The sequence below is a fragment of the Nicotiana tabacum genome, unplaced genomic scaffold (assembly GCF_000715075.1).
Source record: "Nicotiana tabacum cultivar K326 unplaced genomic scaffold, ASM71507v2 Un00123, whole genome shotgun sequence".
In the NCBI taxonomy this organism is placed as follows: Eukaryota; Viridiplantae; Streptophyta; class Magnoliopsida; order Solanales; family Solanaceae; genus Nicotiana; species Nicotiana tabacum.
The window spans coordinates 79,698-91,246 of record NW_027438361.1 but is presented as its reverse complement, the minus strand read 5'-3'; the positions used below and the strand labels follow the sequence as shown (position 1 = coordinate 91,246).

General features: G+C 35.8%; 1 non-coding gene across 1 annotated transcript; it reads right to left on the bottom strand.

The window, feature by feature from the left end:
• Positions 1-11,087: 11,087 nt before the first annotated feature.
• Positions 11,088-11,194, bottom strand: LOC142178981 (small nucleolar RNA R71). The gene has a single exon (XR_012707131.1). It is a non-coding gene; the product is annotated as a small nucleolar RNA R71 (small nucleolar RNA).
• Between the last annotated feature and the right edge of the window lie 355 nt (positions 11,195-11,549).

The window sequence follows — 11,549 nt, the reverse complement described above, 5'->3', positions numbered from 1 at the left end:
ACTGCTTTGACTAGAGTGTCTTGATTAGTCCGATCCTGAGTGAGTTATGTGTCATGTATGTGTGAGGTTTGTGTATTATTCTGTGCATTGCATTTGATGTCTAGAACTTGCCCCGTGTGTTTGCAAAGTGAAATAGTAGTTTTGTTCAGTCTTGGAAGTGATATATGCGTTTCTTTGTTGAGCCAGATATATATAGTTTACCCGCCTAATTGTTATGTATCGTAGTTAACCCCTTTGAGCATGTAATCCTATTTCTTTGGCAATCACATTACAAGCCTTACCCATTTGTTTGAATTAACCATCTATTTGAACATTTTAACCTCTCATGAACACTTGAATTGTAATGAACTTTGTAAAAGTTAAAGTGTGGGGTGGTTGGTTTGGCTTTTGAGTGAAACAAATGAAATAAGGAGAGAGGTGCACTGTTTTGAAAAAGTAAGAGCCACGTGAATTGAAAAAGAAAGAAAAAAAATATATATAGTTGTATTGATGTGAAAAATATTCCTTGATAGTGGTGACTCTTGATGTAATTGTGCTTAAAAGAAGTATGGAGTAATATACATAGATGTGAAGGTGGAGTTTGGTTTGACATAAGTATGTGGTTTGAATATTAAAGTATATGTATTAAAGTGCTTAGGGAGGTGTAGTCACTCTTATAGCCAAATGTATCTTACCCGACCTGCAAGCTACATTACAAACAATTAAAGTCATACTTGATCTTAGACTGAATGAGCTTGATTAGTAGTGTGGTACATTACGGGCAAGCCTATGGTGCATCTTTTGTTGCATACGAATGTTATTTCTAAGAGTGAGTGAATTCTTCCTATCTTGAGTTCCTAATTGTTCTTAAATTTTAATGTGTGTGGAACTACTCTCTTTTGTTGTGTGTGGGCACTTGATTCATGATGGAAAGGTAATAATGTCATTGACCTCTATGTTAGAGTAAGTGAGTGAGTGGTGAATAATGCATGGTACTTGTGAGTCAAATCTTGAGGTGAAGATGTTACACCCTTGTACTTAGTCTATTTTAAAAATTCTTGGTGTGATGAGTTAGGAGAATTGTTTAAAAAGGTCGTGTCTATATAAAGTGTAGTTTGATTGCTCGAGGACGAGTTACGTTTAAGTGTGGGGTAGTGATGTTTGGCTATAATTTCATATTTTTAGTGCATTACTTACCTTATATTTTGGGGCTTTAATGCTAAACTATACTATATTTGTGCTTAATTGAGTTTATTTATGTGTAGGTACGTTGAAGACAAAATTGGGAGCAAAGTAGAGATTTTATGTGTATTTTATACACTACAAAAATGGAGTTATGATTATTTAATTAGTGGATATATAAGGATTAAATTTTAACATTACAAAGGTAAACAAAAGAGACAAATCAAAAGAAGACAAATATAACAATTGAAAAAAGAAACAAAAACGTGAATTGGAAATGTTATGCAACAAAATTGAATCGAAGCAGCAGCAGGCGTAGCGAGCTACTTTGCTCGCGTTAAAGCGGGCAAGGCGAGGATCAAAGCGCGTGATAGAGCTTGCGTCGCACGGGCTACAGTGCGATGAAGCTCGCGTTTTGCCTCGCGCCGCGAGGATGTTCCGGGTTTTAAAGCCTATTTTGTCTCCTTTTTGGTTTTGGACTTGGTTATTTCGTTTAGACTTTTTCCCTACACAAATAAATAGTCATTAAACACCATTTTTAGAGGAGTTTTTGCGAACGGAGGCAAGAATATCACGTGGAACAACTTTTGGAGGAGAAAATCATCGAGTTCTTCATTTATTTATCTTTTCTTTGTAATTTGTTTTTGCAAAATACTTGAAAACTTATTACTACGAACATGAGTGGATGAGCACTCTAGTTCTAGGGTTGTGGTTGACATAATTATTAACGTTTATTAATTACATCTTCGTTAATTCAGATTATCATCTTGTGGTTGTTTCTTTAATTCTAGTGTTAACTTGTGAATTGTTGTAGCTACCAATTCATCCTACTATATACGCAAGGCTTGGGGAAAGCCGTGTTTAGATTAGAGTAGAATTAGAGAGAGCTTGTTTTTGAACCCGTGGCTCGGGGGACGATTTCGCGGTTAGGATAGAAATATACCTAACAGTCTTGCTTAATTAAATACCGTATTATATTCATTTATGATAGACTCAATACCATAGGAATATAGGATTGATATATTATGGGCAGACGAATAGTATTGTGGGAACATGCTATTCATATAAACGATTCGGTTAATTAGCAACCATAGATAATCTGGACCAACGAGTGTGATTATTGAACTTAATAGGATTGATAAACCAACCACAACCCTAGAATTTTCACCTCTTCTGAATTAAAATCTCATCATACACATTTGCATTCTTGATAAATTAGTTGTTACTTGCTTAATTTCCGCAATAGTAGATTAATAGAAAAACATCATTCTTAAATATCTTGGACACTTAATTGATTTTAGTTTTCCTAGTTGATAATTGATCTAAGTCTCTGTGGGTTCGACATCCGACTTTTGAGTCACTTTATTACATGACGGCCACGTATACTTGCGTGTACTTGGGGAACCAATAATTTCTCATTTGCGAAGGCAAACTTGATCATTAAAGAAGTTACTGATCTATTGCGACAACTAGAGATCCTTTATCTAGTTTCTTAATATCCCATTGCATGGGATGTGATAGACAATGAGTCAAAATCATCTTGGATTTGGTTTATATACAACTTAATATCTGATTTGGAGTTAGGAGATGAAGTTGGATTACAGTTATGTTTGATACGCAAAAGGTATTTTACCAAACTTTTCTGGCTTAAAGTTCTACTTCATGTGTTATTATTTTTTTTTTATTCATCTCTATTTTGTAGGGTTCTGTTTGATTCATTTATGTTTTGTAGGGATTGGTATCAAGAATTCCTGAATTACTACCAAATTTTGAGCATCGAATGTGTTCTAGGCACATATGGTCTAACTGGTCAAAAACTTGAAGAGGTGAGGAGATGAGAAAGCAATTTTAGAGGACATTAGATATTAAGTAGTTAGGAAACATGTTGATATGATAAAGTTTACAGAGATTTGGATTACAGACATTTCTCCTATGGCAAGGGTGATTCTAGAAGAAAATAAGGAGTTTTTTAGGAAATGCAAAGTTTTGTGATTTGGAACTGATGGGTTTGAGGTTGATGAGTATGAATATATATATATATATATATATATATATATATATATATATATATATATATATATATATATATATGTGGTTTGGAACTGATGGGTTTGAGGTTGATGAGTATGAATATATATATATATATATATAGTGAACTTGAGGAGAAGAACATGCACTTGTAGATCCTGACAGTTAAGAGAGATCTCTTGTGCACATGCAATATGTGCAATCTATCACCAAGAAGAAGAACCATATAATTATGTGGGTAACTGTCATAGAAAGGAGACATTTCTCAAGGCATATCAATATTTTCTTGAACAAATCCCTAACATGAAGATGTGTCTTGACACTAATAACATGGTAATTGAGCCTCCAGCACTAAAGCCAATGCCATGCAGACCCCCAAAAAACAGAAGAAATGCCAAGAATGAACCTTAAAAAAAGAAGTATGGCAAGCTCTCCAAGCAAGGAGTGAAGATGACATGTTCAAAATGTCATCAAGTAGGCCATGACAAGTCTTCCTTCCAATCAAGGGTAAGTTGTAATGTTTTTCACCTTTCTTTTCACTTCAAATGCTAACTTAAATAAATGTTATAATTGTAATTTTTTTTAGGGTGGAATTGGAGAGTCTACTAGTAGACAGTCAACTCAAGCAACTCAAGAAAACTAAGGAAGTCAAGCAACTCAAGAATCTAGTGCAACTAATATAGGTAGTGGCAGAGGAAGGGGAAACAATACTAGATTTGGCATGGGTGCATTCCAAATGTACCTCCAGCAACTGCTTCTAGAAAACTTATTGTTAGGGTTAAAAGAGCAATCAAATGGGACTAAGGTTGTGAAGGATACTAGTGCAGTTATATTGATCTTGATTTTAAACCTTCTACGCTTAAGGTTAAAGGCAGAAATGCTATTACTACTTCCCAGGTACAACAACTAAATGCAAACAGGAGAAACCAAATTGGATCTTCATCAACTACCTCTTCAGTTGCAAGTCCAGCCCCTCCAGCACCATAATGCAAAAGAGCATCCTCAAGAATGTAGTTGTGTTAGGATTATGCTATTTTGAGTTCATGTATTTTGCTAAGTATCCAGACTTGGATTAATTATTCTGTCTTTTTTGGTTCACTAGTTGATACTATTTTAAGAAGTTATATTCAAGTTTTGTTGCATTTCTATTCAACATTTGGAAATATGACTAGTGTTGTATAATACTTTAGTTGTGAATGCAATTTAAATACTATTGGTAGCCTCAACATTCGTGTTATTTGTTGCTTTTATAACATCAGTTGGCAGCCTCAACAACCTTTGCAACAGTTGTGAATGCAAAGGTTGTGAATGCAAGATGTGCTTTTTCATTAGTTGTGGATGCAATTGATGTGCTTTTTCTTCAAATGAACATAAGATATGGCTGATAAGTTGGACTGTATGTGCTTGGTAAATCTGGAAGATGGTAGGCTGCGATGGATATTTGTTAAATACTTATCAGTTGAGTTCAATTAAACCTTCAACATGTTAACACTTCGAATTCCATATTTGAACCAGTATATAAAAAAAGGCAGAAATTTTCATCAATTCATTGAAATAAGGCCACAGACCACAATTACATTCACACAAACTACCAGTTAAGACACATCCAAAATATATCAACCACCATTACAAACGCAAAGTACAAGAGCTAAGACATAGATGACATAATGGCATTAAAACACTTCTACTCCAACCACATGCAGAACTACAACAACTTCAACGATCGAAGGCACAATAGCAAACCCAGATAATTAGCATTATTACTATAACAGAAGCCAATTTCTTCCTCCATATTCTTGCTCGAGCACTTTCTTCTTCAAAAGCTTTGACCTTGTTCAATAAACCCCAAATAACCCTATTCGCTTGGCTAGGAAACTCATCATCAACCCACCTAAAATACTTACATCCACCTTTGTCCATCAAAAAAAAAAGAAATTAATTCAAACTAAAATCGGGGACAACATAGTAAAAATAATTAATTGTAGCTAATTAACACTTACCTTTCAATTTTGCATCCATAGAACCCCTTTCCAGGATTAGATGGAGACCGTGAAGTTTTTAATTGACATTCATGATCACACCGACATGAATCGATTCTTGGTGTGAGAGACATTATCCACAGAATTGAGAGCTTAAGCCAAAATCCGAACACTCAGGCGAGACTACTTTCAATTTGGAGAGAAGAGTAGAATTTTTAAACCAGAAAATAAAGAAAAGGGTGAAGAAATATGGTTGGATTTAAGAGACAAAGTAAACAGGGACAAGGGTTTATATAATAGGGAAGGGGTATATTTTTACCGTTTGTATTTTACCGTTGAAATAGTTTTTGTCAACATATTTTTAATGTTCACGCGCTCAACAACAGTGATGCTCACGTTATTTTCCATGTCAGTCGGACGTGTTAAAATGGTACTGTAAAAATAGAGTTAAAGTGTTTCGTTGGTAAATGGCTTAGTTGAGGTGTTCAAGTGGAATTTCTGGGATAGTTAAAATGCCTGTCTATGTATTCTGCCAATATTATTTTAGTAAATGCCTTTTAAAATAAATAAAAATATCAAATTCTATTTTTTTTTAAAAAGACAAAGATAGTGTCATACGTAAAAATAACATATTTTTGGAAGTTTTAACATTGGTTTTTTTTTAAAAGAAGAAGATTACTCATGATAAATGAATAAATAGAGTTCATCGTTTCTATTATTTAACTCCTAAGTTTCCACATTCAGACAAATTATTGGGGATTGTTTGTGTTTGAAGAATTAATTCAATGATTTATCCTTCCATGGATTAGGCGGAACGTTAATAAAGCGTCTCTCTCTCTTGCTCGTATAGCTTTATCGTATGTAACTCGTGTAACTTGGGATTTTTATCCTTCGTGTTTAGCTTTTATTTTTTGTTTTGATGCTTCTCATTTAAAGAACAAGGATTTTCCATAACGTAACTCTGTTTTGACTTGGTTGTTTAATAAATATTTATTGCTTAAAGAAAAAATCTGTTAAGTTCCCGCATATTAACACTTTTTTTTTTACTACGAACAATTTCTACATATTAACAATTTCTGTTGCGTTTTAAAATGAAATAAAAACATTAAATTCTATAAAAATAAAAAAACTCAAGAATACAAAAAAATTACATATATTTCACGGTAAGATTGACAAAAATATATTAATTTGGAAATTCTTTTAACTCTTTTGTTTCTTTGAAAGATCACTACATGCTAAATGAATAAATAGTGTACATTGTTTTTATTATTTAACTCCCATGTTTCCATATATTAACAGTTCCTTTTTTTAAAATATTTTACAACGAAAAATTTCGACCGTTAGAAGAAAGATTCAGAGTTAGTGAAATTTCTTTTGAGGTTTGTTGCTAAGCAAGAATTGCATGACAATGGTTTTATTGCAATGTATGATGTTTACAAACAAGAACCTTGGGTAACTTACAGCCATGGCCATTCTACTGGAGGAGTAGAAGATAATTGGGACACAAGTATTTACCGTTACTTTATTACACCAAGGAAGAAGAACAAGGGAAGGTTTAGTAGGATTGTAGGAAAAAGAGGTGGAACTTGGAAACAACAAGATAAGGGAAGAGCTGTTACTATAAAGAGTTGTGATGAGAGGAAAAGAGATTTGATTATTGGACGAATGAAGAGTATGTGTTATACTGAGAAGAATAATACTAAGTGTATTAATTCTGATGATTATAATGATGGTAAGTGGCTAATGAAGGAATATGTGTTGTCTGATCCTATTCTTAATAAGTTCAGTAATTCTGAGCGTAAAGATTATGTTATTTGTGCCATAAAAAAGTTGCCCAAAAGAAGTACTACTTGTAATTTTAGTCAGACTAGTAATGTGACAACTACTATGGAGTCATGTTCTGAACAAGAGAAGGTGGATACTGAGGTGACTTCTGATATAAATAATTATGTTGATCAGCCATTGATGGATCAGGACTATTTTGTTGAGAAAGCAATAGTAGAATCTGTTGAACCATTAATGGTGGAAACTGTTGGGATAAATTCGGTTAAGCCTTTGATGGATCAGGAATATACTGAGATGATCACTCCTATCTATTATGTTGAAGAACCAATGGAGGAATCTAAGGTGCAAAGTCACGAGGCTACTGGTGTAGAGAATGGTTCGTCGTTGGGGCTAACTACTTTTTCTCAATTTCAAGAATCTATGATCGCTGACTTTGAGAACGCGATGCAAGAATTTAATGTGCCTGAAATAATGGTTAGATCGGATGAAAATATGGGCTGTGACACACTATTGGAGAAGATCCAGACACAAGATCAAGAAGAAGAAGGTTGTTCTTTTGCTGTTAATGAGGAGCATAATATTGCATTTATGGAATCTGAAGTCAAGGCTACAAGTTTTCTTGAACTACTAACTGGTTGCAGGGGTTATGGTATGGGGAACAATCAGGTGCAATTGGTACCTGATCAATCGACTACAATAACAACAACTATGCCTCAATTCCTAGAAAGTTGGGATCGGTTGTATGAATCTTCAATGTCCATGTCGTTGGTACCTGAATCGACTACTATGCTAAATTCTAATGAAATTGAAACAGGTGAATGTGACACAACACCTTATTCTATTCAACCAGCAACTGATACTACCCTGGATTTTGAGGGACCAACAACTACTACTGAGGTACATTTAGAATCTGAAGGGAATACTATTCTGCAATTGGAGGGACCAGCCTCTGTGGAACCTGAGGTGCACACACAAGAGGGGGATGAGTTAGTACAACTCAATGAGGGTACGGGTAACGAGGAGGATGGTTTGATGGGGGAAACAATTAGGCTGCAAAGCTTGATGATGCTCTATGGGCATACAGGGCTGCCTATAAAACTCCAATCGAAACCTCCCCTTACAAGCTAGTTTATGGGAAGGCATGCTATTTACCGGTGGAACTTGAGCACAAGGCCTATTGGGCGATAAAGAACCTGAACATTGATGCAGAATTAGTGGGTAGAAAGCGGGTGATGCAATTGAACGTGCTTGATGAGTTTTGCTTGCATGCGTATGAGAATGCCAAGTTATAGAAAGAAAAGACCAACCGCTGGCATGATAAGCATATCGACCATCGCGAGTTCGAACCGGGCCAATTAAGATGCTTTTCTGTGGAAGCTCAAATCGAGATGGTCAGGCCCGTTTGAGATAGTGAGAGTCACTCCACATGGTGCAATTGAGCTGTGCGTCTTAGGTGGCGAGAGAACGTTCTTAGGGAACGGACAAATAGTAAAGCACTATTATGGAGGTGACTTTGATCGTCAGAAGTCGAAGGTGTTACTTGCCAATTATTAGACGAGATTCTGTGTAGTCACTCTTATAGCCAAATGTATCCTACCCGACCCGCAGCCTACTTTACAACCAATTAAAGCCATACTTGATCCTAGACTGAATGAGCTCGATTAGTAGAGTTGTACACTACAGGCAAGCCTATGGTGCATCTTTTGTGGCATATGAATGTTATTTCTGAGAGTGAGTGAATTTTTACTATCTTGAGTTCCTAATTGTTCTTAAATTTTAATATTTATGGAACTACTCTCTTTTGTTGTGTGAGGGAACTTGATACATGAAGAAAAGGTAATAATGTCATTGACCTCTATGTTAGAGTAAGTGAGTGAGTGGTGAATAATGCATGGTACTTGTGAGTAAAATCTTGAGGTGAAGATGTTACACCCTTGTGCTTAGTCTATTTTAAAGATTCTTGGTGTGATGTGTTAGGAGAATTGTTTCAAAATATCGTATCTATATAAAGTGTAGTTGGATTGCTCGAGGAAGAGCAACATTTAAGTGTGGGGTAGTGATGTTTGGCTATAATTCCATATTTTTAGTGCATTACTTACCTTACATTTTGGGGCTTTAATACTAAACTATGCTATATTTGTACTTAATTGAGTTTATTTTATGTGTAGGTACGTTGAAGACGTAATTGGGAGCAAAGTGGAGATTTTATGTGTATTTTATACACTACAGGAATGGAGTTATGATTATTTAATTAGTAGATATATAAGGATTAAGGTTTAACATTACAAAGGAAGACAAAAGAGACAAATCAAAAGGAGACAAAAAGAACAATTGAAAAAAGAAACAAAAACGTGAAATGGAAATGTTAGGCAACAAAATTGAATCGAAGCAGCAGCAGGCGTAGCGAGCTACTTTGCTCGCGTTAGAGCAGTTGAGGCGAGGATTAAAGCGCGCGATAGAGCTTGCGTCGCATGGGCTACAGTGAGATGAAGCTCGCATTTTGCCTCGCGCTGCGAGGCTTGTAGCGAGGATGTTCCGTGTTTTAAAGCCTATCTTGCCGCCTTTTTGGTTTTGGACTTGGTTATTTCGTCTAGGCTTTTTCTCTACACATATAAATAGTCATTAAACACCATTTTTAGAGGAGTTTTTGCGATCGGAAGGAAGAACATTACGTAGAATAACTTTTGGAGGAGAAAATCATCGAGTTCTTCATTCCTTTATCTATTCTTTGTAATTTGTTTATGCAAAATACTTGAAAAATTGTTACTACGAACATGAGTGGCTAAGCACTCTAGTTCTAGGGTTTTGGTTGACATGATTATTAACGTTTATTAATTACATCTTTGTTTATTCGGATTATCATCTTGTAGTTATTTTTTTAATTCTATTTTAAACTTGTGAATTATTGTAGCTACCAATTCACCATACTATCTATGTTATGCTTGGGGAAAGCCGTGTTTAGATTAGAGTAGAATTAGAGAGAGCTTGATTCTGAACTCGTGGCTCGAGGGACAATTTCGCTGTTAGGATAGGAATATACCTAACAGTCTTGCTTAATTGAATATCGTATTATATTCGTTCATGGTAGACTCAATACCATAGGAATATAGGATTGATATATTGTGGGCAGGCGAGTAGTATTGTGGGAACATGCTTTTAATATAAACGATCCGGTTAATTAGCAACCATAGATAATCTGGATTAATGAGTGTGATCATTTAGCTTAATAGGGTTGATAATCCAACCACAACCCTAGAATTTTCACCTCCTACGAATTACAATCATCATACACATTTGCATTCTTGATAAATTAGTTGTTACTTGTTTAGTTTCCGTAATAGTAGTTGTTACTTGGGCAATTAATTGATTTTAGTTTGCTTAGTTGACAATTGATCTAAGTCTTTGTGGGTTCGACATCCGACTTTCGAGTCACTTTATTACTTGACGGCCACGTATATTTGCGTGTACTTGGGAAACCAAGAAGTTTTTGGCGCTGTTGCAGAAGACTTAGTTATTGATTGTTTATCTAAGTTAAGCTTTTATTCGTTATTTATTCAAGTTTTAATTTTTAGTTTGCTTTATTTGTGATAACGCAGGCTCTTCTCTTGAATGCGGAGGAGTAGAAGCGCAAACAATATCCTTCCTCTTGATCCTGAGATCAAAAGAACACTTCATAGGGTGAGGAGGGAAGTTGAAGCTAGAACAAGAATTGAAAGAGAGTTGGACATCGTAGTTCAATCACAACCAATAGAGATGGCAGGTAATGAAGGGCGCGCGGTGATAGAAGCTGCAAGGCCCAATATTGCTAATATGACTCAGGCAATTGTGAAGCCTGAGATTACGGGTCACTTTGAACTCAAACAGTACATGGTACAACTGATTCAGTCCACACGGCAATATGTGGGTCTATCTCATGAAGACCCGCAAGGGCATATTCAGAACTTCCTGGAAATTACAGACACTTACAATTATCCGAACGTTTCCAAGGATTATGTCAGGCTGACACTGTTTCCCTTTTCACTGCTAGGGGAAGCTAAGGAATGGTTACAAAAGGAGCCCGCGAACTCAATCCATAATTGGGATGATCTAGCAAGGAAATTCTTGATCAAGTTTTTTCCCACTAAGAAGACAAAGTCGCTGAGGAGCCAGATTCTTGGGTTTCAACAACGAGATGGCGAGACTCTTTGTCAAGCTTGGGAAAGATACAAGAAGCTACTCAGAGACTGCCCACATCATTGTCAGACTGATGAGGTGTTGGGTCACACTTTCGTTGATGGATTGGACGAGGCATCAAAGATGAATCTTGACTCAACATGTGGGGGTAGTTGCATGGCAAAACCGTATAGTGAGATCCAGATCATGCTAACAAATTTCAATGCTAATGATAATAATTGGCAAGGAGATGGGGAACCACGAAGAGCACTTAAACAAAAGGCAGCAGGTGTGATCGAGCTTGATGATTTCTCAGCCATGAAGGCAGATATAGCGAGATTAGCAAATCAGATGAATAAGATGACAATGCACCAAGCACAACAGATGCAGCATGTGCAACAAATATCTACTTGTTGTAAGTTATGTGGTGAAGGTCACATAAGT